The sequence below is a fragment of the Pleurodeles waltl genome, chromosome 3_1 (assembly GCF_031143425.1).
Source record: "Pleurodeles waltl isolate 20211129_DDA chromosome 3_1, aPleWal1.hap1.20221129, whole genome shotgun sequence".
NCBI lineage: Eukaryota > Metazoa > Chordata > Amphibia > Caudata > Salamandridae > Pleurodeles > Pleurodeles waltl.
This window is the reverse complement of record NC_090440.1, coordinates 1,458,364,295-1,458,388,817: the sequence shown is the minus strand read 5'-3', so window position 1 is coordinate 1,458,388,817 and position 24,523 is coordinate 1,458,364,295. Positions and strand designations below refer to the sequence as shown.

General features: G+C 44.6%; 1 protein-coding gene across 4 annotated transcripts in view; it reads right to left on the bottom strand.

Annotated features, from left to right (window-relative positions):
* The window catches only part of WASF2 (WASP family member 2), a 373,370-nt gene that overhangs the window by 239,448 nt on the left and 109,399 nt on the right, over window positions 1–24,523 (bottom strand). For all 4 annotated transcript variants that reach the window (XM_069225037.1, XM_069225038.1, XM_069225035.1 and 1 more), the window contains exon 2: window positions 2,903–2,961. The gene's annotated coding sequence lies outside the window, so the exon portion shown is untranslated. The remainder of the gene's footprint in view (window positions 1–2,902; window positions 2,962–24,523) is intronic.

Sequence of the window (24,523 nt, the reverse complement as noted above, 5' to 3'; positions counted from 1 at the left end):
ACGCCATTCACACGGTTACTGCACTGCATAAAACAAAAAGCATCTAGTCTACCCTCTGTCTAAGTTTAAGTAAGGTACTTCCCTCCTGAGCAAGGATTAATTTAACAGAGCAGAGCTAGTCCAAGGTGGCTTGCAGAAGGTCCCTCCATTAGCCGTGCAGGTATCTGGGGTGAAGTGGAAATCCATAAATAGAAAATCTGGCTCACATCTAGGACTTTGCTTAGGAAATGTAGTCTTGCCCAAAAAGTGAGTGCCCAAAACGTCATCCGAGTTTTTACGCCATAGTATTTATTCATGTCCATACCGAGACATGCAACAGGGAAAGGTTTACCAGGGGCAGAACAAAGTACAGTTGGTCTTGAGCTACTCTTCCAGAACATTTTTGGTGTGGGGACCGGTCAGGTGGTACTTGCCACCCATCATTTCTTTAAAAATGTGTGGTGATATCAGACTGTGACGAAAAGCACTTTAGCTGAAAGTGGCCAATGAGATATCTGGCTCTAACAACTACAAAGAGCAGAGCCGGTGCCACTCCAAAATCTACTACCTACGAGCGGTCTTTCTCCACTGTAACGAGAACTATTCCTGTTGAAAATTGTGTCCCAGAGCTGTCAGAGACAGACCCCTGTCCTCTAGAGACACTGTACTATCTGGTCAACTGGATCACAGTGGCCCTTGAGCCTAGAATGGGGCATATGACGGCTTGGAGATGGGAGTGAAGAGGGCTGCAGAACACTGGTGTCAAGAGGAGCCTCCCACAGAAGGGAAGTTAATTTGAGGCAGCTTTCAACTCCACTGCACCACTGGCTATCACTATACCAGCAAAGTGCAGGGCTGTATTTATTGGGCAACCAGGACTAAATATCTGCCAAGACCCAAGCAATGTGGGGGTTCACAATCTAGACAGCTCAAACTTCGGAGAGGAGAAAAAACATAAGGAAAAATTAACAAAGTCTTTCCACCTTGCACAAGCGGAACACAAGCATCGCTGGACTACTTATTAAAATAAGTGACTGTCTCCACCTTTTCTCCTGCTTTGCCCAACTTAGAGTCTTGTCAGTTCTGGCCAATCGTTATGCCACTTTCGATAGTGGGTTAAATTGTGTGCCAGGTGGCACAGATCTTTCCCCAGCATGTTTGATGCTTTCATCCAGACACCAGATGAACTAATTCCCATGCTGGAGATGCAATTCCACAGCTGAACCGACAACACCTGGGTGATTTTAAATTTTCAGACAGTTATTCCTAATGCTGTTTGGCTAAAGTCCATCTGTGGAATGATTATCCATGCATGAAGGAGAATTAGCTTTTGTATAATGATGCCCAATCTGGGGAACTACTTAGTGAGCAATACAGAACGACTGAAGTTAAAGTCTTGAAACGAGACGTGTCCTTGTACGTTTGCTAAAAGATTAAATGCCTCATTCTAAGTTACAACACTAGGATCCTATCTAGACTCTACATTGCCATGAAGGCCTGAGATATAGTAGCGGTCAGCAGTTGCGGCTGACAACTGGGCAAAGTGGCAGGGCAGGGGGAAAAGCAAAATAAATAAATAAATAAATACAAAATAACTTATCTGAAGCTCACTGTCGCTCTCCGCTGCACTGCAGGCTTCCAGCCAGCACTGCAGCCAATCAGGACATTGATCAGAGCAGCTTTATGATTGGCTGGAACGCGCTGGCTGGGCGCTCCAACGTAGACTGGAAGCCTGGCCATGCTCTTTCCAACCCGGCAACACAGAGATGGCTGGCCAAACATACATGCTCAGTGAGGGGATTGCTCTGTACACTCTCCTCACTCCTCCTCACCCCCATGGCACCACCCCTTTAAAAATAAAACAATAATAAACATTGTTTATTATTGTTTTATTTTTTAAGGTTTGCAGCTCCTGCTGCTGGTGGGAGGGCGACACTCTTAATCTTGTCACTCTTGTTTGCACAACTATTAGCTCCCCCCCGAGACTACAGTAAGAAACCCCAATAATTATCGGAGGTCAATCTCAGAGATTATACCTTCTGGCAGCCCGCCATCTTAGTGGTCTCTGTCATCAGAGGATCAGCAGGAAAAAGTCAAAATGTGGGATTTTTTTTTAGCAAAAAACAAACGGAAAAAAATATGATTTGGCCACAGTAGTGAATCAGGGGGGCATAAGACAGCAGCTCACAGAAACCAGAAGGCAGCATGTGGCAGGGTTAATAACCCCGTCGAGACGCACGAAGAAACAGGGCCGATAGGAGCGTGCCCCAGGGGTAAAACAGGAGGAATTCCCTATCAGCCTGATTACGTCACCCAACGGAAGAAGGAGAGGATGTGCGCAAGGGGGCGGGCGAGGGAAAGAGTGCGAAAAGCTGGAAGAAGACGCAGCGGACAGGAAGACCGAGTACGAATGCCTAGGAGGAACAGGATATGCGCGAAACGGGACTGGAGAGAAAAAACAAGTCACCAGCGATGCTGTAGAGAGTTTAAAGAAGAACGATCAGGGAAGACCGGTCGCCGAGGAGAACAGTAAGACCCAGTTTCAGGATTCAGGAGCCCGCCATGTTCCAGGAGGGACGTGGCTAGCTCAGGTACATGCCCGCACTCAAGACTCTACTAATGCTTTATTAAAATGAAAATGGGAAAAACAACCTTAAGGGGAGGGGTAAACAAGGGAGGGGGAATCAGACTCCAAGAAAACTAAAAGGGGCAGTGCACGAAGAAAATAGACAGCTGGGAGACAAACGCATGACATTTTATTTTTATTATTATTATTTTTATTTTTTCCACTTGTCACAACTTTTACCACAAGGAGCACCAAGTCTAATAGGACAATCACGAAGTGGACACATTTAACACCAGCACTCACTCCCCCACCCCTAAGCATGATAAATTATATATGTCCTCAGGATAAAATACTTACCTTATGTCCTTCTGTTTTCCCTCCTGCTTCAGTATCCTGGTCATGCAATCTTGAGACACCTATGAAGGAGACAAGAGAGGGAATTATGTACAAAACCACCTAAGAAGAGAAAAGGGGAGGCAGAAGAGAACAAAACAAAGGGGAAAAGACTAAAGAAAGACCACCAGAAGGAAAAGAAGGAAAAAGAGAACGATTAAAAGAAAGGTCAGTAAGGAATGGGGAAAAAGATATAAGCAGAAAATAAAGAATTATTAGTTTTGGAACAAAATTAAAACGAGTTGTCTGATTCTGTGAGACCTTCTAAGGGGTGATTAGGGTTCTCCTCGAATAACCCACAACACAGCATAGAGTGCCTGTGTCTTGAGAGAGCCCTCAGATGCGAGTAATTTATGCTTTCCTCGCCTAATCTATGCAACCAAAAGAGATTATGCTTTCTGCAGTACGTCTGCACACTGTTAGGAACTCATTGCATAGACTGTGAGGCTAAAAACGCCAAGAAAACATCGGTACCACCGGTCATCCACCATCTTAGAAAGGCCACACCAACGTGCCCCCTGCCCAGTGGTCAGCTGCATAAGCATGACGGAAAAGTTGACTGCAGGGATTCACACTCATTCGTGCCATAGTAAACTAATTGAAGGGCTCTGCCACAACTACTCAGTGAATAAAGACATTTGCTGGGGACACTGCCACTGTTCCAGAGCTTTAGAGTAGCACTTCCAGAAGTAGGCCGGACAGCTGTCCTACTGACAGTCATTCTCTCTTCCCTATAATCACGCAGGTACCCGGAACAAAGGCATTCTGCAATTAAAACGGGTATATGATGGGCACAGAGCAGACACTATCACAACTAAGATGCTCTTGATAAGTATTCTCAATTGCCATATGTCCATTAACTCAATACACCGTTATTTCATCAATATCTTCTAGTGAATTATTTTTATCTCGTCAATATTACCTCATAATCACATATACCTTTATTGAAATTAATTAAGTTAAGTACGGTTATGGTTAAAGAATGAGAAAGGGGAACAAGAAGGATAGGACGGAGGATGAAGGTAAGCGTAAAAAAAGGATTAGGGTGAAGGTAAAATAAAGAGTAGGTGTTCTAAAGGATAGATGTAGGGTTATGAGTACAGTGATGATGCAGAAAACGTTTAGAGCAATTATTAGGGAAAAACTGTTAAGAGATGAGATTATGGTATGGAAAGGTTTACTGGGTAAGGTTAAACGGAGTGTGATGGAAAGGTTTAAGACCAGAAAGGGAGATAAAGTAAGGTTGGGAGAAGTGGACGAGGTAAAGGTATGAATAATGCACATTGCCCTCACAACCTAAGCTTCCCTTATCTCAACAGGCCATGCTTTCTGCTTCAGAAGGCACTTCCTTACACAAGGTAGTGACACAGCGTCACCGGCCAGTCTTCATTCTGTGTCGAGAAGATCTGTACAGGGCTTCCTCTACTATGAGCATGTCAAGGACCCACACAACGCATAAAAGGTACACCCACTAGGCATGGAGGCACAAGATGTCCAAAACAGTCACATAACTTTGTTCTTACTGATCAGTGCAGAGTTGTTCTGGTGCCCGGTGCTTGTCCCTAAATCTTCCTGTATAGCACCATTCTTGACACCAGCCACCATATAAGACCTACATTAAAAGAATTACCGTTTGGAGAAGAGGTTTTCCAACTTTCTTGAATCACCCAGGACCTTGGTCTCTCACATTAGGGACGGTGGCCTGGTGGGAGATGGCAGCGGAAGGTTGTATCTAGCTCTAGATATTCAAGGTCATGTTTACTTGTGCACAAAGGTCTCTCTGGCACCTGTAGCTTCGTACCTTGGACAGAAGACTTGGGAATTTACAATATGGTGTCTGTCATTCCGAGCTATGGTCACTGGATCTCGTTACTGGTCAAAGCAAGTGTTTTAAGATGGCCTCACAACACAAAGGTGGGGACGACATTAGAGGCCCCAGCTCAACACCACACCAAGCCATGATGAGAGCTGTAGATATCGAGCCAATGTGGATCCTGAGTTAGTGAGAGTATGCCCATGAAGCATGGTCATTATCGGGGCTATTCACCTATACTTGTAGTCGTCTTAGTTGTTTCAAGCACCTTACTGTTCTAAGACTTGAGGCTACTCCATGGTCTTAGGAAGGGTAGCTGCCTGCTCCTGGAATTATGCTAATGGGTGCTTTTTGCTGGGGGCTCTTCCAGGCTATAGATCAGTGTTTTAAGAGGGAACAGACGTCAAGTTAAGGTTCAGAAGAACTTTGCCAAACTTGATCAGATGTGGAAGGAAACAGACCGCACAATGTGGGCTAGAGAAGTCCGGAACCTGTCCAGTGAAGGGTGCCAATTGATGTAAGATCCCAAACGTAATTAGAGATGAGTTTTGTTAAAATATTTCAGGGGGCAGATCCCAGGAAAGGGCACTAATACATGCTGTTTTCTGGGCAAAGGGGGAATGCTGAATGTTAGGGAGAACAGTGTATTGTAGTCCAAAACCAAAGATCCGCAGTTCATCTCAGTATCAGGACCTAGCAATTCTAGTAAGGTTAAATAACAGCTATATATCACACATTCATGAAAGATGAGAGGAAGGTCCATATATGGAAGGCTGCAGGGGGTTCACAAGACAGGGGCATGGTCAGTAGATATCATCTATGGGGAAGCCCCAAATACATGACACACTGCCACCAACCACAGTCGTCCTGACCCAGGTGAGGGAGATTACTCCTTTGTAGTCAAAGTGTGGGGAATGAAACGATCAGTGATGTAGAGCTGCGGACTTTGGTTACTGAGCCGCCTTCTTTATAGTTGATACATTAATTTAAAAAATGCTACTTACTCTGTGAGCATCTGTTCATAGCCTATAGTGCTGAAGCTTCAGATGCTTTGCATAATCCTGCCATCTAGTGTTGAGTCCAGGTTTTAAAAGTGTTTTTTTCTTCAAAGAAGTTTCGAGTCACAGGATGTAACTTTGACCCTTCCCTTAATCCACAGTGCACATGGTCATTGACTCCATCCTTAGACTGTTTTCTGTACAGAGGAGTAAAGGTGGGACTGCAGTGTAGTAGGTCAGTAAATATATGTTGCATGCATTGTAGCTGGTAAAGGAGAGAAAACATATGCTGTCACTGCTCGCTTGTGGAGGAAGTGGGAAAGTGCCTGTGAATCTATAGAACATCAAGCTACGAACAGAAATTTACTGGGTAACAGTAACATTTCTCATTCATAGCATGTGTGGCTGTTGATACACATGCTGTGCAACAACTATAAAGCAGTATCTTCCTCCCAGTGGCTAGTGAGCAGATAAGGCAGATGCTTGAAATAAAGTTCTTAACATTATGGGTTAGTACAAAGGGCTACTCTGTCTCTATGTACTTAAATAGAGGGCTTCTGGATAGTGAGCACCTCTAACTCGCTAATGTTTTAAAAATGTAATAGCTACACGAAGGCTACTTTCCTTGAAAGGAAATAAATATCTTCTGAGCACAGAGTTTCAAATTGCAGATGGGTCCTGGAGATGATCCAGGGCTATGACCCTTTTAAGACCAGCCATTTACCATCTCTCTACTGGAATTCTAACAAGCTAATTCAAAGCGCCAAAGCCACCATGAGCGTGAGCGCAAAGGAGAGACACAAAAGGAAAAAGAAGTTTGCTCGCAGTCAAATGTTTCAGCAAAAGTGCAATTATCCATGTAACAGAGTCAATGGCCAAGAGGGTAACAAAACTGCCCCAAGGAGGGCACAAACGTAAAGCATTTACCCAATGATAACAAAAGATTTTTGAAAGGCAAGCCCACCAACGAGTGATCGTGATGGGTGTGCGGTGGGCATGGTTAAAAGCCCACAGAAATATTACAACGCGCCAGAGCAATTGCGTGCTCGACCTAAAAAGGGGAGAGTGATCCTTGCTCTGCAGGTATGCAGCTGCTGCTCCCAGCTGGAGGTGGATAGAGGTATATGCCAATTATGTCTTTTATAAATGTAAAATGTGTAAAATTATATCCAGTAGAGAAACCTCAAAAGGATCAAGCTGATTCACAAGTCAGTAGTGGGAGATTTGCTTACACTTGAAGGCAAAGCACGCCCATGTGGTAGGCCTATGTACTTCACGCAGAATATTCATGCATTTTTCTGGAAGAATTAAGTAACTGAATTCTAAGATAACAGGTGCCAGATTGCAAAATGAAGTTTTCTGGGGTCAGATGACTGATTAATCCCTGATGTTGAGTGAGAAGGTCCAGACTGACGCACAGCTTCTCGCCTCACGAAGTGAGATAGAGAACTCTAACAGAGCTGAGTACCACGGTTGTCTGGCCCATGCTGGTGCCACCAGAACGAAGATCATGGAGGCTTGCCTCATCTTCTTGATAACCACATAAGGGAGGAGTGTGAGAGATGGACATAAGCAAATATTGCTAATTAGCTCATTCATAGTGCATTGTCGATGGACTGTGGGTACCTGGAGGTGAAGCTTCAGGATTTTGCATTTTCATGAGGGCGAAGAGGTCTAATATTGGACTCCCCTTACCTGAGAAAGTACTTTTGATGCGTCCTGCTTAGCAGGTTTGCAAAGTCGCTGTCTATTTCTAGGAACTGTTCCAATAGAAGCTGCGTGTTGTGACAAACTGCTCAGCTCCAAAGCTGATGTGCTAAGTTGGACAGAAGAGAAGGTATTTCCCATCCCGTTTTTCTATGTAGTACAACTACATCATGTCAGTCTCTAAGTACTACCTTGGCTTGGACAAATAAATAAAAGGTTTTCAGCACCAGCAAAATGGCTAAAAGTCTGAGGTAGTTGATGTGCCTGCTCTGTTGGAGAAAGGTCTATGTACCTTGCACAGTAATGTCGCCAAGATTTGTGACCCATCCTATGAGGGATGCGTTAGTAGTAATGGTCACATGTGTAAGATAGTCCAAGAAAGCTCTGCCTAATGACTTTTGATGTTCCGCCAGTGCAGAGGATGCTGAGTAATGCCCTTTACCAATACTTGATCTTCCAGCTGACCTGCATGTGACCATTGACAGGTGAGGCATTGTTGGAGGGGGCACATGTGTAATCTTGTGTGCGCGAGAACTGCTGTATATGATGCCAGTTCTTACCAGCACTGGGCGAGTGGACGGAAAAAGAGGCTGCAGCTGTCGGAATGCAATCACCCTCTGTTAGATGAGGTACGCTTTCCCTGTAATAGTGTTCAGGACTAATTTGAAAAAAGGCTGGACTTGCTGAAGTTGTAAATGGGGTTTCTTTACCTTCGCAGTAAACCCTAGACAGTGTAAAAGGTTTGAGTGCCGTTTGGGTGTGTTCTAGGCATTGTTTCCTGCAGCTCTTGATCAGCTAGTCATCTAGATATGGTAAGACGTGGATGTCCTCTCTTCTTCGGTGAGCAGCTTTAAATGCAAGACATTTTGTAACTTCCCGTAGAGCTGTGGTGACTCAAAGGGCAGTACTTCAAATTGGTAGTGTTGACTACGCGTCACAAACCAGAGGTACCAGTGATGCACTGGATGGACAGAAATGTAGAAGTAGGCATCTTGAGGTCTAATGCCATCAGGAAGTAAACTTCTTATAGCAATAGAATGACATATATAGCAAGGAGTCAAATGAAAGTGCAATGACAGGATGAATTGGTTGAGTGGCCTGCGGTTTAAAATGGGCCGCAGTGTTCCATCACTTTGAGAATGAGGAAATATTTAGAATATTTGCCCTTTCCCCACAGACATAGAGGTACTAGTTATATGGTCCCCTTGTGAAGTAGGGTTTGAACTACCTCTTAGAGAGTGTTGAAATTTTGCTGGGTGAATACCTTTTTCCTTGGTGGTATTTTGGTTGTGGTGTTGTTAAATTCGAGTCACTAGCTCTGCTGGACTGCTTCAAGCACCCACTGAACTGAGGTGATTTTTACCCAGTGTGGGTGGAAATCTCATATCTTCCTCCCTACTAATGTTAAGTCAGCTGAGGGTGCAGGGACCTTGGCTGAATTATTATTTAGGGGCAAAGCCTCAATTTCAGGAGCCAACTCCGCTCCTGCCGCTACCATTGTTCCTTGTATAGCCTCCCCCTGAGTACTCAATGTTGTTCTGTGGGGTTGTAAAAGCTTTGTCGTCGCCTTTGGTATGTTCGTGGCGGCGAGCGTTGGCTTAGCTTTGATGGTCTACTTGGGTATGGCCTACGAAAATTGCCCCTTGTGGTGCTTTTGAAATATATTTTTCTTTATTTTCTTCAACATTTCATCCACCTGGTCACTAAAAACATGTTCCCCACCGAAGGGAATATTGAGGAGGTGCTGTTGCACCTCTGGTTTGCATCTACATACAAGGAGCCAAGCATGCCTACAGAGCAACATACTGGTATTCAGACTGCATGATGCAGTGTCTGCGGCGTCTAGTGCACAGCGAATACTGGCACTGGCAGCACTTACCCTCTGTAGCTAGCTCCTCATCCTGCTTTCTCTGTGCCGTGGGAAGATGCTGGATTAGTGACTCCATCGCCTTCTAAATGAATCTATCGCACCTGGAGAGGAACGCTGCAAGCTTCGCAATGTGCCACTGTACTGCGGCTGCAACCACAACTTGCTGCCCTACAGTCTATGCACTTGCTTTCTTTATCCAGGGGAGGGGCACCCACAGAGACAGCGCCCTTTCTCTGGCCAAATGCACTACTGGTGAGTCTGGGGAAAACCGCCCCCCTGCTGTAAAGTGGGTCTTCAGAAAAGGCCGTGTACTTCTTCTGAATACCAAGCGTCACTTACAGTTGTCAGAGACTGAGGGCAGGAAGGCCAAGTAGAAACTGCAGTTTGACTCCTGGTGTTCTAGAGAGGAAGAGGTTACAGACTTTGTGCTGAATGGAGCACGGTTATTCTGTGTTACAGTGTGGATAAAGTCGAAAAGGAGCCCAATCCACCTACTGACATTCTCCGAGGCAGAGTCTTCGGTAACTGGGTGAAAAAAGAGAAAAGACTGGATCGCTCGAATGTCACCTTTGGAGCAGGCTGTGCAAATCGGAGCTAAGGTGATTGCAATCTTTCTCGAGAACCGGAGCAGGGCGCAAAACAGTTGGGAACAACCTCGTCGTTTTCAGAGCTGTTGCTTACCACGTCCGAACCAGATGGCAGAAAAAAAATTCTGAGGTTGGTCTAGATGCCCATGCACATTGTGGACTACGGGATGCGGCCCTCTACTTTCAGGGATGCGAACCGTCTTCAGAGAAAAAAAACTTCTACTCTCTGAACCCAACAGAAGATGGGAGTATGCAAAGCATGTATGCTAACAGCCATAAATGTGAAAACATACTGCTTCTCCACAGAAGATTTCATCAAATTGTTTAAAATGCTATTTAATACTAAAAAGAAGGAGACAGGAAGATGGGGCTAACTGCACTGAAAACAGAAGAGTAAAGCTTGCCTAGCGCAGTGTCTGTGAGTGAACCACAGGCAGGCAAAGGAAAGACTGACTTTGGACTTTATAGGCTGCTGAGGTGCAACTAGTTTAGACCCAGTTAAAGGAGATGATTCAATCAATGAATCAATCAACGTATTTATAACGCACACAGCTGCCAACCAGTGCCCAAGAACTAGAACACAAGAAAGGACCCTGGCCAAACTGTCAAGTCTTGAGTTGTGACCTAAACAGGCTTTACTTCTCAATGTAACTAAGTCCCAAAGGGAGCTCGCCTAGGCCTTAGCAGCTAAAACCAACAAGCATTGGCAAAGCCATTAGGTCTCGCCTATTTAAGAGCTATTGGCTCTGCCATTGTGTTTTAGCCATGTTGTTCACCAGCGTGGCTGCTGTTCAGCATGGCAAAAAGTTAGTGGCACAGAGGAGAGTGGCATGGAGCGTTGTAAAGTGGAATGGCTAACAGTGGAGTAGAGTGTTGTAGAGTGGAGTAGCAGAGAGTGTTGTGTATTAGAATTGCATAGTGTGGAGTTGAGTAGAGTGGCATACACTGAAATGGCATAGAGTAGAGTGGTTTGGTGTACAGTGCTTTTGGCGTACAGTGTTGCAGAGTGCAGTGAAATTGAATGCAGCAGGCAGAATGCAGTGGCGTAGAGGGCAGTGACATTGAATGCAGCAGTGTAGATTAGAGTGGAGTAGAGCAGAGTGGAGCACAGAGGGGCAGAGAGCAGTAGCGTAAAACTGAGCGACAGAGTGGTGCAGAGTACAGTAGAATAGAGTGGTGTAGAGCATAGTGCCACAGAGTGCAGTGGCGTAGAGTGAAGTAGAGTTCAGTGGTGGAGAGTGTGGTGTTGCAGAGTAGAGTGTCAGTGCAGGTGGTGTAGAGTGAAGTAGAGAGTAGTGGTGTACAGTACAGTGATCCAGATTAGAGTAAAGTAGCATAGAGTGCAGTGAGAAAGCAGATATGCAGTGTGCATTGGCATAGAGTGCAGTGGTTAAGAGTGGAGTGGTGTAAACTGAAGTGGCATAGAGTAGATTGTTTCAGAGGTGCGTGAATTAGAGTGGAGTGGTGCAGGGTAGAGCACAGTTGTGCAGCGTGGCACAGAGTGTAATGCCAGAGTAAAGTGGTGTAGAGTGTGGTGGCACAGTGTGCAGTAGTGCAGAGTAGATTGGAGTGGGGTACGGGGGATTAGCATTGAGTGCAGGGGCATAGAGTTGAGCGTTACAGAGTATAGTGCACTGGTGTAGAGCATATTGGAGTGCAGTGGTATAGAATGCAATGATGCAGTGGCATTGAGTGCAATGATGCAGAGTGGTGTAGAGAGCAGTTGTGCAGAGTAGATTGGTGAGGCCTAGACGGGAATGGTGTAGAGTGCAGTGGGGAAGAATGCAGTGGTGTAGAATAGAGTGGCGAAGAGTGCATTGGAATAGAATAGAGCAGCACAAGGTAGAGAAGAGAGGCGTGGCGTGAAGTGGCATAGAGTGGACTGGTGCAGAGTGCAGTGGGGTGTGTAAAGTGGATTGGTGCAGAGTAGGGTGCAGTGGTGTGGCATGCTGCAGAGTAGAATGGAGTGGAGTGTTCATGGTGTGGTAGCACACTGCCATTACAGAAAACACATTTTCAATTAAAATGACCATTACTTTTGTACAGGCATACAGTTTTACTAAACAAAAAAACTATACAATGCACAGACTAAAGAATGTGTGGAAATTGCATCACCTAGTTCTTTCTGATCATATTAAAGTATTTGTTTTCAACACACTAAAGACATAACAAAAATGTGCTTCATTTGTGTGTTTATAATTCTGATCCATTCTGAAATACTTACACAGTTCATTTAAACTTTGTTGTGTGCTAGGAAACTCTTTCCTACCCCCAGTATCCAGCAAGATTATCACATAGATCCTTTCACTTTGAAGGAGAAGGAAAAGTAAGCAAGCACCCTTGACAGGCAGTGTTTGACATCTGACCTCAGTCTTTGAATGCACAACAAATGTGACAAGATGAGAACAAGATTTCAAGGAATGTTAATAGAAAGCGAGTTTGTGGAAGGATACAGGAAACACATTTTAGGCAACAAGGGAGACAAACTGAACCTGGAGAGCCTAAAGCAAAAAAGTCAGCAAATGGAAAGCCAGAAAATGTGATTCACAAACTACAAAGACAATGGTAATCAACAGTTGGAAAGCATTCTTAGGTCATTTTCCAAAAGTCCCCAGCATGTCTTTAGCAAACCAGACTAGGCTGAAACCTACAAAGGAGCAGCCTCCTCTGGTTTTCAAATGAAAACAAGGACATTTTAGAATTAGAAAAAGAGCATGGTCTGGGCCCCCAGTGTGACTTGGCAAATAATGTTGGAGTTTGTTGCACAAATATCAGGGGGACAGCTGGTGAAAGGCCGGAAATGTGATAACAATGCTTTACATATAATATGTTTTTCAACCCAGAGCCAGTGAAGTCCTTACAGATGAGGCCGGACCAAATGAAATTTGGGCAATCCCAAAATCAACTGTGCAGCTGCATTTTTCACCATCTGTAACTGATTAAGAAGATGTACAGGGATACCCAAATAGAGCGTTTGTGTAATCGAATCTTGTGGTTATGGCGGCATGTACAATGGTTTTCTGGATATCAAACGGGACATATCCAGTGGGTTTGTTTTTGCGCCTATAGAGTGGCAAAACAGGACTCCGCAACAGTGGCGACCTGATAGCTGAAGGAGAGGGTGTTTTCAAATTTAACACCTAAATTCCTTGCCACCACCGTAGGTGATGGAGAAAGTCCCCATTCCTCCGGCCACCAGTTACAGGGCCAAGAAGAAAACAAAAGCCACCAAAAGGTAAGATATACATGATCTTAAATACACTTGCGATGAAGCTGCTTTCCCTCTACAGGAGCAATCCCAAAGATCCCAGAACACTCACGCGGGGGCCTACAGCGAACACCTGAGGCCGCTCCTAGTGTGGATTGGTGCCATAAACGAATTCAAATATTTAAAACTGAAGGTCGCAGTGTAGTCAGCAGAGGCGCCTTGTCAGTACACACATAGAACTAACTGACCAACCACGTCTATCTCTGAATTATTACACAACATGTTACTGATTGGATCACCTATGTCTCCGGGTCCCTACATAATGGCTCAGTGAACTTAATGTTGCTGTTTCGCTATCCAGTAGACAGCAGGTCACGATTTCGAAACCCAATAAGGCTCATGCGCCATTTCATCCTTCAGAGATCGGTTGAGAACCATTTCAATTGGCTAATAGTATATCTATTACCCAGAGTGCATAGAAACGCACCGCCAAAGGCTACACCATATAAAAACATTCTTCATAGCAACTTGGAGCACATCACAGATTTTTAACCAATTTATTAAACTACGGTTAAGTAGCCACTCCGTAACACTTGGCTAAAAGACAGCATCATTGACAATGTCAATTGATCTCAGACTGTTGAGACCTACTGGCTTTGCCAATGGTTGTTTTCGTGTGTTACCACCACCAGCCATTTCCCCCATTTTATTTATTTATGCATTTTCATATAGCACAGGCTCAGAGGTGCTAAAGGGCTTAACAGTACACAAAGTTCGGTACATAAGGTCCAAAATGACAAAACAGCAGATGGAAAAGATGTGAACAATGAGGTTCGGGGTCTATTCCCTGCCTGCATGACTTGCTCGGGTGTGCAATGCCGACAAAATAGTTTGCCTTATCAGCCAAACTGAGAGAATGAAAAAAAAAAAACACCCAACCCCCTGCTTGATGTAGTAGGAAGCCATGTAGGTTGTAGGGCACAAGAGCTGAGATTTAAATAACTGAAAGAGAACATAATTGTGTAGAAAGCACCAAGTCTTCACTCATATGTCCCTAGGCAGGATATTTCAAGGAGTATGTGCAGAGCCACTGATTGGTAGCATGTGATTTCGCAGCTGTGTCGTTTTCCTAATACTTCTCGATTTGCTTCTTTCATCATTTTCAAATTTTACCAAAAACAATCCTAGCTCAAACCGAAGTGAACAAGGTACTTAAAACGATGTGAGATGTTTTGTGAGATGTTTTGCGGTATGTGTAGTGGACGCCCCTTCGAGAAGCTGAGTGGTCGGCTTTCAGCTGCTTATTGTTGTATTTGGGTGTTAAACTGGCACTGATAGGTGAATCCTTGGCCCAGTGTTAACATGTGCGAAAATGATAAAACAAACTAACACCATCACAAAATGTGACATAATCTGCCTTTTCTTGAGCAAAATGTAGTCAACCCTGCCGATAATTTGGTGTTCCTTTGCAGTAAAATTACAGTGGCCCGAGAAATGGAAGGCGCATACAAGACTGCTTTTATTGGTACCGTGACCAGATGTTGGCCTACTTGCGCCTCGATGTAGCAAAAACGTAAGGGAGATATCTAAATATATATATATATAAAAATAAAAAAAATATGCGTGCACAACACACACACACACACACACACACACACACACACACACGTGTTTCTCACACAGCAAACATTTCTAGGGACACCGTGTTTTATTTGGCAACAACTGCCGGTTGCACTAAATGCCCTGCCTGGGTGAAGTGGGGAAATGCTATAAATGTATATACAGAAGACCGCGTTGCCAAGAGCAGATGGGGCCTGTCACATCCGTAGCCTTTACAGACCCTTCCACACCCGAGCTCCAGCTTGCAGGTTTTACTGCCAGCGATGCAGAATAATCCGAGGATTTGTGAAGCTCTCACATCTCTGTGGGTGCGGCCAGAAATCACAGAACGCGTATAGAGGATTTACGGAGCATGAGCTCCGGAAGCGAGGCCTGGTCTGCAGCAGCCCTTGGCAGCCTGGCACCTGGGCGTGTTCCCAGTACCGATCGCTCGGGCTCAAAGGAGGGGGCGTGCGTCACGAGAGAGCCACATTATACAACAGGGTTGACTAAATAATGCCACTAGAACATGCAAATTATGTGGCACAATACGGCACATTGTCTGATAGTATTACTTCTTTATTTTGTCATTTTTAGGATCCAGCCTGCGTTGCATGCGCTTGCGCATGCGTATCGCAGCGAGACGCTTTAGTGTTTAGAAAAGGGATCGGAGCCCTGTCAACGTCACGTCAGTGTATTTTATTGGTTCGTGGGCTTGCCTAATAAAATCTGCTTGCTTTTATTAGTCGAAGGCACGCATACGCCATGCCTTTTCCGGTGGCTAGCCCTCCTCGAGTGCAGTGACCAAGTACAGAAAACATGCGAGGCTCGCTGTTTTCCGTCAGGCTTGTGGACTTCTTTTTCTCTAATTTACGAGCGCGATCTCGCTTGGCAGAAGTCGAGCGCTTTACATAGTTAATTTCACTTTTTCGGGTTATGTACATAAATGCACTTTTGCCCGATAGGTGAAAAGTCGGGTTAGGAGTTTACAACGCGATCAGCTCTAAAATGAGCAAACGCGAGACCCGTTGCATTGCAAATGCTTGTTTACACTTGTAAACAATGTCTGGGCTTAGGTTGCACCTCATAAATTCTGTTTTATCACCCAAAAATAACAATATGCAGCAGAAAGGACAACCTCTGAAAATAGCCTTCCACTGCCCAGCAACACCGCATTTTTGGTAACTTTTGAACCGTTTAAGATAGATGCAATTTTTTGGGGTAAAATCTGCAAATTGTGCAGCAGGTGATGGATTATGTGGTCAATCCAAATTATGCCAAAAACGCCGCTGCCGCACAGGCGCATTTTTCCTGTGGCCCTATGTGGCTACATCAAAATATATAAGTTGACGATGGCAGGAATAATTCCACATAGCCTAAACCACTGACAATCTCCTCGAAAGGCATTCCAAGAAATCCTTTTCACCCACTGTGTCATACTACAGGAACCTGTCTTATGCAAAGCAGCCTTGACCCTGCTCCTCATTTGAACAAGTCTACCCGAGCTGCCAGTGGAGGCCTCATCCAAAGGGGTCCCATCCTCCCCTGTCATGGGCTTAACCTACACCCTACTGATGATGCCCAAAATAGACTGGAACATGTCTGGGGTTGCTTGTGTTTCCATTCAGGGAAGGGGAGGAGCGGTGAAGGACCTGGCAGTTCGGGCTGCACTGTCACAATTCTAGCAGGACCTTGGCTGATTTGAATATGGCTGGTTCATATCTGAAATGGTACAATGTTGGTGTGGAGCCCGATGTACTTGTAAGCAGCCCCAAATAAGTGCCACTGGCTGGGATTAAATAAAGCATTACACCCATGATTTTTTTAATAATCCTCAGCAGGGCCGGCTTTAGGGTGGTGCGACTGTGCAGCCGCAACTGGCACAGTCTTTGGTGGCTAATCACTGACTGGTAGATGATGGGGAACCAATGTAATTTAGCTCACAAACTTTCTAGAAGTTACCTTTTACTTAATGTTTAATACAAATCTAACTTCACCTTTGAATTGGATTTTTAATAACTATTAAAAAAAAGTTGTTTAATTTTGTAGCTGGTCCCGTTCCCAAGACAGAGTATTAGTATTTTAATCCGTACTCTGGTTTTCTACATAGAACAGTTAGACCAACCACAATCAAAATAGCTTTTAGGAGCATGCAAATTTAGGAACATGGTAAAATTAATTTTGTAGGTGTCCCATTTTTAAATAACATGCACCCTGTCCAGTGAGCTACAAGGCTTACATAGTGCCCACTTCTAAATAACATGCACCCTGCATTGTGGGTTGCTAGGCTTACATAGTGATGACTTCAAAAGGGAGGTTTTCTCCGGTCTAAAATGGTTAATTTGACAGATCAGGTTGAGAGTTTAGAACTGCAATAGTCAGGTTAACATGGTAGTCCTGAAGCTTTATCTGCATTGCCATTGTAGTAGAGGACATACAAGATGCTCCAGTTCGCTAGTGGCTTTAACTTTCAGGCCAGAGTACCCCTGGTAGCATATACTAGGGACTTATAGTTACGTTAAATATATCCATTGGAATTTGCCAATTCAACCACCTTACAAAAAGGGGAGGGGGGCAGGCACATTACTACTGTTACCAGGGGTAAAGTGCTCTGAGTGCCAAAGCCAGCAAAAATACAGGGTCCAGTAAAAGGGGAAATATCCAGGGTGGCCACACAGAAAAGGCAGACTTCCTACACTGAGTGTGATGTTCTAAATACAACAGGTATGCCCAGACTTGGGTCAGTGTTCATTGTGCCACGGGACTCAAGCTGTGCCCTACTGATGAGGCCCAAACAGGACACAAACTGGACTGAGGTGCCTGTGTTCCTATTCAGAGGGGGCCTGGCCTAGGATTATGGACTGGAGCAAGAGCAATCTTGATTTGCTGGTTATTTTCTGAGGAGGCATAGTGGTAAACAATAAATAAATAAACCGGAATGCTAAGTAATTGCCACTGGCTTTCGCTAATTTATACATTCCACCTGTCACATTTTATAATCATCAATGTATGGCCATAGACATGCCAAGTCCAAAGTGGGAGCGCATACGTATCTATATCACCACCATCCACAGCTTTTTCTGCATGGTCACTATCAGGGCTAGGGCTGAGGTTTCCAGTCTCCTTGGAAGGTTAGCCACAATTACCGTATTAATTTCTGGCCAGAGTTCATGGAATATGTGAGTAACTGGAAGTGTCTATACTATGAACGCTACCAGAGTTCAGTCTCTAGACGCATGTTTTACAAAACAGCAGCATGATTTAAAGTAAGCGAATTTCATGCCCTTTTTAAAGATCAGGGCACTATCTCATCTGTGGATGACACGAACCGCATGATATGTGAGCTTGCCAAAAACCATTCAATGATAACTTCACTGCTGTACAGGCAGCAGGGTTAGGGTTCCTTCCAAGATTTAAGAAAGCACAGGCATCCTTACTCCCCCATTACTGCTTCCAAAAGTAAATGAGCATAGATGCTTTTCCTAGCCATTTCCAGAACAAAAAATGTGCAGAAATGTTCCAGCTTCATATTAAGAGTGTGGCTCACTATCCAGATTTTACTAAGAACTAAAAGAGGATAGTACCCTCATATCAAAACTGGCATTACACAGCCTCCACCATTTCACAACTAAGAGAGCTGGCCCCAATATAAAAAAAATAACCGAGTGCGGGCCTCCCCGTGTCTACATTAAAGGAGCAAACGCCTGCATATAAAAATTAAGGGAACATAACCCCCTCATGTCAAAACTAATGTAGCCATGCCCTTCACATCAGAACTAATGAAGCATATCGCCTCATTTGAGAACTAAGGGGACATAAGAACCCAATATCAATAGTAAAGGAGCACAGGCACTCTAAATTAAAACTAAGGGATCAGAGGCACCCCTATCAAAACTAATTGTGTGTAGGTCCCTTACATGTGAACCGAGAGCACTGACCCCTTATATCAAATCCAAGTGAGCATAGGCAACTCTAAACCTACTGCACCCAGAAGAAATGCAGCTCAGGCCTTCTGCAGCGAAAACCCTTGAGCTGCCAGTTTATAAAACCACAGTATAGATTTCTAAGCTTGGTTCTTCAATATGTGAATTGTATCTACCATTAGGCCAAGATTTGTATCCAGATGGGTAAGCTGTTCAAACATATAAATGATTCATTAATGCATAGCCTTTGCTATTAGGGAAAGTCTTTTAAAGAAATGGAGCGAGCTGTGAGCTAAGCTTCCATTAGAAACAAACATTTTATTTAATATTCCCCATAACGTTTACCCCAGTTCATTTTCATCCAGAGTCTCCAACCCCAGATGCCACAATCTCCCAGACTCAAATACTTGGCCTGTCAGCAACGTCGGGGCTCCTGCAGGCTGATGGACAGACAACACACTCCTTGCTGATTAAGATCCGAGCTCCTGTTTGAATACCCTGTGCTATAGAAGTACCAAGTTACTATAGTCTGTTTTTTAGGAACTACATCTAGAAGATATGTATTTACCGGACGTGTGCATTGTGGATACGAAAGGCACATGATACTTGTTTCCATATTGCTGGGACCAACCTTAAAAGTTCTGTATGGACTCCACTGCAACGCTTTACCAACCTGGGTGCTGATGCAAAGCATTTCCTTGCGTAATCCCAGACCTCACTAAGTCACACAGGGCCACCATGTGTCACACAATTTGGTCTCTCTTCACTCAGTGAAGAGCCAATATCACGTAGAGGCACAAAGTGAGCTTGAATTCCCTACAAAGGCCAGGATTCAAGTACATTGCACTAATGCTCTGAGGTCCAGCAGGTGCTTTACAAACTCCATAGGAAGTGGACGGCAGGGCTAGAGGGACAGCGCCAGACCCTAAGCCCCTTCAGCTGCCTCTCATCCAGTGGATGATGGGTTCAACGCCCGACCTTCGACACCAGACTCCGTCTCATTAAGGACCCACCCATCCTCACTGGGTAGAATCCATTTCAAAGTTGGCAGGCTGCAAAGCACATGCCAGTCCAGTGAAACATGAAGCCGGGGTCTGTGAGCCCGATCACTCCCACACTACAGTAGCACCAATGTTCAAAGATAATCGGAGGGGACGCTCTGACCTCCACTTCGCATGGCCCTGAGGTCCAGCAACTCAAACCGTGTGTGCCAGAGCCAAGAATTGTGAACTTAGACTGATGCTCACGGGAATCAGAGAGGTTTGTGCTCATAGAGATCTGTAATGCCACTTGGCAGGCGCCCCAGAGGAAGTACCCTCATGCAAAAGAAAAAAACATACTACCACCTGGAGATTGAGATAGCTGTTGCTAGAGATTCCCCCTAATCACAATATGCCAATAATCCAAGGTACGGTGGGAGCAGCCCAAAACCTCAACTGCAACAAGTAGATTCCAAGAGAAGGCTCCGTTACCAAGCCTAATGCCCCCAAATCCTAGTCATAGAGTTCTATGATCGAAGTCACCAAAAATATCAATCGAGACCTATCATTTTTCGAGTTCGGGCTCAGGAAAAATGTGCCACAAATAAGGAAGGCTTTCATCATTTCAATAATACCTTTGCTCCTTGTTATACTAATAAACTTAGGAAAATGAAGAAATAACTAAGTATAGGCGAACAAGTGGCACAAATCTTATGATCCCCAACTTAACCCCTTGCATGCTGAGGACGGAACGGTTCTGTCCTCACACCCACTGACGGGGGAAGCATGTGCCGAGGACGGAACCCTTCCGTCCTCACACCCACTGACGGGGGAAGCGCTGGCGCTCCCCCTGTGGGCTGCCCATTTCACCTCCCAGAACAGAGATGGCAGCAGAAGCACTTCTGCTGCCACCCGACCCCCCACCCACACCATCTGATGTAAGCGCGCACACGGGGCCAAACCTACTAATCACAAGGTATGATTTTTTTGTTTGGGAAGCGGCCCCCTTCACCAACAGCTGCTCCCCTGGGGGCACGTATAACCGGCCTATATTTCGGCCCCTGGGGTTAGATCACCTGTTTTACTTTGCCCGATCTGACCTCCCCTCCTCACCTGTGGGGGAGGGGGGAGGTCGAAACTCACTAGCCACCAGGAAATTAGGGGGCTTGTTTGAAATACAGACACAGGGGAAAAGAAGCATTTTTCCTTTCTCCTTATGTCTATATTTCTTGGATTCCTGCTCCACTATCACGGGTGTGACCGCGATCGCAGAGGAGGAATCCAAACCTACTAGACACCAGGGATGTTTTTGTTTGGGAAGCGGCCCCCTTCAGCAATGACCGCTCCCCGGGGGGAAAGTATAACAGGCCTAGTTTTAGCCCCACTGAGGTTAGATTGGCTTTTTTGTTTGGGCTGATCTGCCCCCCCATCCCTCTTAGGGGTGGGGGGTCAAAACCCACTAGACATCAGGAATATAATTGTTGGCAACATTTGGGGAGCAACTCCTTAGGGAAGGATCACTCCCTGGGGGCAATTATAAATTGCTTATGTTTCAGCCTCTTCTGGGGTAAGATCAGCCGGGGGCGGAAGTGGGGTTGATGGTGGAGGGGGATGGCAAAACCCACTAGACACCAGGGATCTTTGATCTTTTTATTTGGTCAATTTCGGAGAGTTCCCATGCTGTTTTTGTTTTTTTGCCCATCTGCAGGACACCCCTATTCACCAGGGACAGTGTTTCTGTTTTATAATGTTAACTGTTTTGTTTCTTGTTATCATTTGAAACTGTGACTGTAATGTTTTATTTCTCCTTTTCATTCTAGTGCAAAGCTTTTGATTTCCTTTGCTGCATCCCCTGTCTACAGTTTCAGCACAGGTTGATCTGCAGTTTGTGTAGTTACATTGGTAAGAAAAGGTTTTGTGTATTATTTACTCCTTGCATTTGTGCACAATGTGTATTGTGTTGTCCTGCGAATAATTTTTTTTGTTTTTCTTTTCTAGTGGGATATTGCTGGTGCTTGCTGTGTCTGTGCAGTGTAGGTGCTGATAAGTCTAGCTGTCTACGGCAAGTGAGTGGTATGCTTTTTGGAGTAATTAAGTCTTTGTGATAAACCACAGTTTGTCTATTACTTATTTTACACTGTGCTGTTTATTGCTGACTTATTTGTCAAGTTACTTTTATCGGTAAGGATCATGGCTAGCCGCAGGATTACCGCTCAGCAGGTTGTTAGTATGCTTTTTGAATCTTCCCCTGACCATGATTATGAGACTGACTCTGCATCTGAGGCACAGGAGAAGTGCAAGATTCTGGCAGTAACATTTCTGTCTGAGAGGAATCATCTGATGATGAAGCCACTCTTATGGTGGAGGAAGGGTCTCTTTTAGAGGAGGACACTAATGTGCCAATTGGGCAGCAAGAGGCATATGGATTGCAGCCAGGCTTCCCAATGGAAAAGATGAACTATGGGTTGCCCCAAACATGGTGCAGCTGGTGTTGCCTGCCTTTACTGGTGTCGCAGGTTGTAGCATAAATACTGAAAACCTTTTGCCTATAGATTTCTTTCAGTTGTTTAAGGACCATTTATTTTTGGATGAGACTGTTGAGCAGACTAATTTGTATGCTGAACAGTATTCGAGTGAAAACAGTTCCAGACTTAAACCCCACTCTAGAGCTAGCCAGTGGACTCCCACAAATCTGGATGAGTTGAAGACGTACTTGGGTTTAACTTTTTTGATGGGCTTGATAAGGAAGCCGTCACTGTCTTCATATTGGTCTACTAGTCCCTTGATAGCATCGACTATATTTCCTGCAACCGTAAGTCGTGATCAGTATTTGCTTCTGCTTCGGATGCTGTATTTTGTTGATAATGCTTTAGTATTGCCACTAAATCACCCTGATTGTAACTGTCTTTTTAAGATGCGGCCTGTCATTGATCACTTTGTAGATCAGTTTTCAGAGATCAGTGTTCCAGGGAAAGATATAGCTGTGGACGAGCATTTGGACCTGTTCAAGGGCTGTTTGTTTTTCTAGGCACTACATTCCTAGTAAGAGGGCACATTATCGAACTAAGATGTAAGTGCTGTCTGAGACTAGGACTGGACACGTCTATAATTTCACAATGTATACTGGTAGGGATACCACTATTGACCGCCACTCAACCCCGGTTCTCCATCCACTTTCAGAGTTAGAGAGAAAATTGTGTGGGAACTTGGTAGAGGACTTTTCAACAAAGGTCACCATTTATTTGTAGATAACGTCTACACTGGTGTGCACTTGTACAGGGAATTGGTCCAAGAGGACACTGTTGCTTGTGGCACAATCCGCTCTCACCGTAAAGATTACCCAAAAAGCTTGTTTGTAAAAATAACTTTAGAGGGGACAGTGCCTTGAGCAGTGATGAACTTCTCGCTGTGAAATACAAGAGCGATTTCTATATGCTGACTTCCACACATGATGAAAGTACTTCACCTGTGACAGTTTGGGGTAAGGTTAGTGAAGAGTGTGAACCAGTGTGCATTGTAGCCTAAAACCCAACCAGTATGTTTGTGTACTTGATGAATATATGGTTGTGCAGTAATAATTGTCTTTTCTGTCTTTCTCTGCCAGGGTGGTACATTGTCTCTTGTGGTGAATGTTGTAATGTTTTGAGCCCACGGCTGGCCGTGTGATTGGGCTTGTATGTGCTACAAATGAAAGGAGTGTGAATTGCCTGTTAAATGTTGGTGCCTTGTTGCAGCTTTACAGCTCACAAGCTGCGAGTCATTGGTTCAGTTTTTTTTTAACTTTCAATTATTAACAGCGCATTTCATTTTTGTGAAATCTCGTTAGTAAAATTTTATGGAGGGTAGCCACAAGACAAATTTATTGCACTTCTACTCTCACACGCTAGGTATCTCGGGTGGGACCACAATGATGAAGCATGCCACCAACTAGATTGGTGGGTGAGGGATCTTTTTCACAAAACCTAAGGGTGTTTTTTCACAATTTAAATGTTTGGGACATGACAGAATTAAAAGATTTTGTAACGTGCTTGCTTCTTGTCTAGGGAAAATTTACCAACTCTAGATATGTTCGAAAACTAGACACCCAGGGGAGTACAGGGTGGTGTACTTCCTATGGATCCCTACAAGTTTTCTTATCCACAATGCCCTGCTAATCTCAAAATGTGACTAAACTCACACATTTTCCTTCTATTTCTGTGCCATGTTCTTCCAGAAACAGAAATACACCACAAATTTTCAACCACCAAGTATACCCCTCGGCCTCCTGATAAAAAGGATTCCTCACTTATGCGGGTGCCCCAAGCAGAGTCAGCCTAAAAAGTATTTTTTTAAACTACACTTCTGAACATGCTTTGGTGCCCCCTCAATCGCTACACGTTTTTGGCCCTTCACTGTCACAGGCACTTGGCCCACCCACACAAGTGAAGTATCACTTTTATCAGGAGACTGAGGGGATGGCTGAGTGGTAGGACATTTGTGGCTCCCCTCAGATTCCAGAACTTTCTATCACAGAAATGTGAGGAAAATATTTTTTAGACAAATTGGTGTTTGCAAGGGATTCTGGGTAGACAGATGTAGTAAGAGCCACACGAGTCACCCAATCAAGGATTCCCCTAGATGTCTTGTTTTAAAAAATGTACAGGTTTGATAGGTTTCCCTAGGGGTCAGTTTTGGTGGGAAAATGTGATGTGTCCATGTTGAGTTTTGGACAGTTTCGTGTAGCAGGCAGTAGGCCTAGCCACACAAGTGAGGTACCATTTTTATCAGGAGACTTGGGGGTACACAGAAAAGCAGAACAAGTGTTATCACCAATTGTCTGTCTCTGCATTTGCACCTTCCAAATGTAAGACAGTGTGTAAACAACCATGGGCATAGCCAATAGGTCTCACTTTTGAGACCT